Raw genomic sequence first — 4,453 nt, forward strand, 5'->3', positions numbered from 1 at the left:
AAACCTCAAAATTCTCATATGTGGCGCCATCACACGAAGTACCCGGTGGTGAATCTCCGATTAATAATGGTCATTCTCCCATTGTTAATCCTCCGCCTCGTAAGCATTATTCGCTAATTTATGACAACAGTGAAGAAGCTTCAGACGTACCGTACCTACAATCTGATTATAGTGCTCCCATTGTTGATCCTCCGATTAATACTTAGTTAATCCTCCATAATGTTTTTTTGAAGAGCTTATTAGTTATATACAATATAGTATATTAATTGTTATGGTTGGAAATCAAGAAAATAATAAAATCTGCGATTCTCCGTGCCTATCAAATCTTTTTTAATTTTGAATCGGCCTCGAACAAATTGCTACATCTCTTATCGGAGTTTGGAAACTTGAATTTGAATGATGCTTATTTTGTTTATTTATTTTCAACTGTTCAATGATTTATTCTCTGTTTTTTTCTTAAAAGTAATGAATTTTTTTTATGTGATACCGCATTATAAAATTCGTGCATATTAGGGTCTATCAATTTGAGCGGTCAGAATATGACCCTACTCGGTTCAGTTTAATTGTTTTCGGATAAAAATTTATGCGGAGGAGTTAGAGTTTATAACTAGCGAATTTAAGTTAAAGTTTATAGCTAGAGCTTAAATTTATTTTTTAAGCTCAAAGTTGAACCTTATTTTTTTTCATCAAGTTGAAGCTTATGATTATAAATGAAAGATGACATTAATATTAATGTGCAACTAGTACACAATGCCCGTGCGTTGCACGTACATGGTTTGGTTTTGTGTACGTCTTGTGTGTTTTGTGGTGGTTGTAACGACAATTTAGTTCATTAAAAAAGGGCTGTACTGAAAAAATGGGTCCTTATATTGTACTGTTTGTAGTGGATGCAGTAACACTAAATATCAATATTTACTCACATGTAAGTGCATACTAAATTGCGTAATATAGTACTGCTATGAATACCAAAATGACTGAAGGAAACCACTCATAATTATGAATGTTACAACTATAGTAAACATGAATTGTTACAATGTAATGGATAAAATTGGGGACGAAAATGGTTAACACATCAATTATATTAAATAATACTTGTTGCTGGAAACATGTCTTTGCGAAAGCTGTGTTCTGGTCCTTGTGCGATGACGCTGAAAGTGTGACCTGAAGCATCTGTAAATAGTTAGTAACAGGCCTGAACGTTGTGTGATGTCGGGTTGAAAATAGCAATATTAGGCCTTTTGATGATGGCCAAGTGTTCAAATATACATCAATCACAATACTAACGATCCCGCTTAAATTTGTGTGGGAACGTTACAAAGTTAAATGGCCAAAACGGGTGGTAAACAGTAATCCCGCAATAAAGTATCCCACATTATCAGTTGTGTCTCAGCTGAACTAACCCACTAATGAATGGAGAATGTTGACTCGAGTTTCATAGGCTGTGTTTTCAATCCCTAAGACAAACAGGTTACCCTAATTACCGTCTCGATACCCTGTTTTTAATTGTAAACATCGTCTGAATATGAACCCAGCAGAAGACATAAAAGTTGTAGAAATGTTTGAGTTTACCTTCAATTGCTCATCCAAGAATGTCATTTCTAGAGTACCTCGGCATGTCGCAGGGTGTTTGACAGGTCTGCCTAAAACATGAATGGAAAATCGTAATTAGATTTGTGAACTACACATAATTCAGGCAGTCTACACTTTATATTGAATATACAATGTAATAAACATATGCGTTAGAGATGATTGGTTGAGAGTTACCATTACAATGTTTGGTTGAGGTTGAAGAACGTTTCTTTGTAAACAACGTTTCTTGTGTGGCCCTTCAATCGCTCATCGCTTTCATCGATCATGACTATTTTAAGACCATCCGGTGTTGTGACACGTGAGAATGCGACATATAGTTGACCGTGGCTAAAAACTGGTTTAGGGAGGTAGAGGCCGACCAAATTAAGTGACTGGGCCTGGCTTTTGTTTATTGTCATAGCGTAACACGGTCTGACAGGGAATTGGATTCACTGCATAACAAATGGCCACTTTGATTGTGCAGAGGTGAGGACAATTCTGTGGATTATTACTTTTGTACCTATATGCGATCCGGTAATGATGCGAGCCCGGATGACAAACTTTTGAAACGCGGTTATGATCAGTCGTGTACCATTACACACAGTGTTGTAAACCTCCTTATTTCTCCCCGAGATCTCCCCGAGATCTCGTTTTTGAAAGGTGGTCGAGACGAGATGTCCATCTCCCGAGATTTCTTGGTCAATGGGGTCAAACTTGGTCAAAGTCATGATTTCTCGGATTTTCTCGTTCATTTTTCGAATTTTCTCGCTCCTTTTTTGGATTTTCTCGCATAATCTAGTAATTTCTCAGATTTTCTCGAATTTTCTTTTAAAATCTCGTAAAAATATATATAAATATACATATATTTATCAATATCTTTATATTTATATTAAAAAACTAAAAAGTCAACGTAAGTCAACTTCCGAGATCTCCCCGAAATTTTTCCGAGATGTCGAGATCCCCCAAAAAATGTCCAAACGAGATCTCCCCGAGATCCGAGTTCTCCAACCTTGATTACACAGCCCGCCACTTGGGTGTAGATTCCGTAACAACATTATTGGTTGCCCTATTTTTAATTTTAATTTGTGAGGAGGCACACCCGGAAAATCGAGCTTGTTTAAATATTCTACCGGATATGATTGTTGCTGTTCGATGCAGTCAGTGGACCCTTTGTAGATTTCGTCCGAGCTTTTGAATGTCATCGTGTCACCTTGTAGTTTCTTAAACATGTGCTTGTTAATTGCATCTGGGTCATGATTTCTGGGGGTCAATATTGCCCTTTCTAACAAATATGTAACATCCTGTTTTTGGTTCAGCATGTGGGACGCCGTTCAAAGGGCTGGGACGCCATCCAAGTTCAAAAGGCGGGACGCCGTCCAGATGTTGGGACGCCGTCCAGAACAACTGGTGGGCCAGCTGTTGGTTTTTGATATTTTAAGAAGGGTATTTTGGTACTTTCACAATGGAACGAGTTTAAGGCCTTTAGATCAGTTTTGGTGGAGCCATTACTCCACTTACACCAACCTCATCTTCTTCACTTCATTATAGAGAGAGAGTGATTCCTAGAGTGAGAGAGCTCAAGCAAAGGAGGAAGAAGCTATTTTTGGGTCTTACCTCGTGTGTTAAAGTTGTTCATCTAGTTGCTAGCTACACGGTGATAGTAGTGGTAAGTCCTAATCTCCATTTTCTTACTTAATTAGTGTTAAATGGTTAGGGTTTGGGTTAGGGGTTGAACATAAAACCCATATGTGACGATTTTGGGGATTTTGGGTAAAGATGGTTCATGAAAGACTCAAGACTTACTAACCTAGGGTTTCAAAGTCATAATTGGTGTTAAGGAGTCTTAAAGGTTTAATAAATCACTAGCTCACTTGTGTTGTTAGTTGATAGTGTTATTAGGGTTCATGGTTGACTTGAAATGGGTCAAATGGGTGAGTTTGACCTAGCGGGTTAAAATGGGTATGAAAACACCCTAGTTATGTATGATGAGAGTCTTAGAACCTTAATTATTAGTCTTTAGTGATTTGTTGAGGAGTTGGACCTTAAATTGGCAATTTTAGGGCAAATGGGTCATAAATACCCATTTGGGTCATAAATGCACTAGTTAGGCTAGTTGGTGGAAAGTCCGACTTACTATGTGTATTAATTGAGAGTTAATTGTGTTAGGTGACTCGCTTTGAAGGATTCAAGTTGTTATTGGAAATCTCGCCTAGACGATAAGGTGAGTGGAATGATTATATATGTGTGTATATAATGTATTTACTTGTACGAGATTCGATGTGGGTTTAAGTTCGGGCGGTCGATACCATATCGGGTCAATATATGATATGGATTTAAGTTCGACCGTTCGATTCCATGTCATGTATGTGTGTGGGCGTGTAGCGTGGGTTTAAAGTTCGGGCTTTCGATACCACATTACACGTGACGGGTGGGTTTAAAGTTCGGGCGATCGATACCACTCCGCGATTAGTGTTATAATTTGTTGTGCACTAACGGTTGTTGGGAACACCGATGAGAAATTTGAAGTACCATTCCCGTGTACTATTGGTTAACCATGGTTATGTGTTTGTTATGGGGTATTTATATTATTCGGGTTATATTTGCTATTGTTCGTGCTAGCTTGTGGACTTGGAGATTTAGCGTTGTACCTTGCGTTGGTATGTTATTTATAATGCTTGTATGTATGAGGTAATTGTGTACGTGATTGCAAGTAAGTAGGTTATATATGTATATGTATAATTATTGCATTCACTAAGCGTAAGCTTACCCTCTCGTTGTTTACCTCTTTAGGATCCGGCTTGGATAAGGGCAAAGGTATTCGCTTGGACTAGTGGCTCTCGGGGGTTTTAGCTATTGGAAAGTTCGGCCAAGATTTGGGTAGTTT

The 4,453-nt window shown here is 38.1% G+C and overlaps 1 non-coding gene across 1 annotated transcript; it reads left to right on the forward strand.

Annotated features, from left to right (window-relative positions):
* Window positions 1-232: 232 nt before the first annotated feature.
* LOC139873777 (small nucleolar RNA snoR86) lies at window positions 233-366 on the forward strand. Its single transcript, XR_011767499.1, has one exon. It is a non-coding gene; the product is annotated as a small nucleolar RNA snoR86 (small nucleolar RNA).
* Window positions 367-4,453: the final 4,087 nt, after the last annotated feature.

Source organism: Rutidosis leptorrhynchoides, chromosome 10, assembly GCF_046630445.1.
Source record: "Rutidosis leptorrhynchoides isolate AG116_Rl617_1_P2 chromosome 10, CSIRO_AGI_Rlap_v1, whole genome shotgun sequence".
NCBI classification, from domain to species: domain Eukaryota; kingdom Viridiplantae; phylum Streptophyta; class Magnoliopsida; order Asterales; family Asteraceae; genus Rutidosis; species Rutidosis leptorrhynchoides.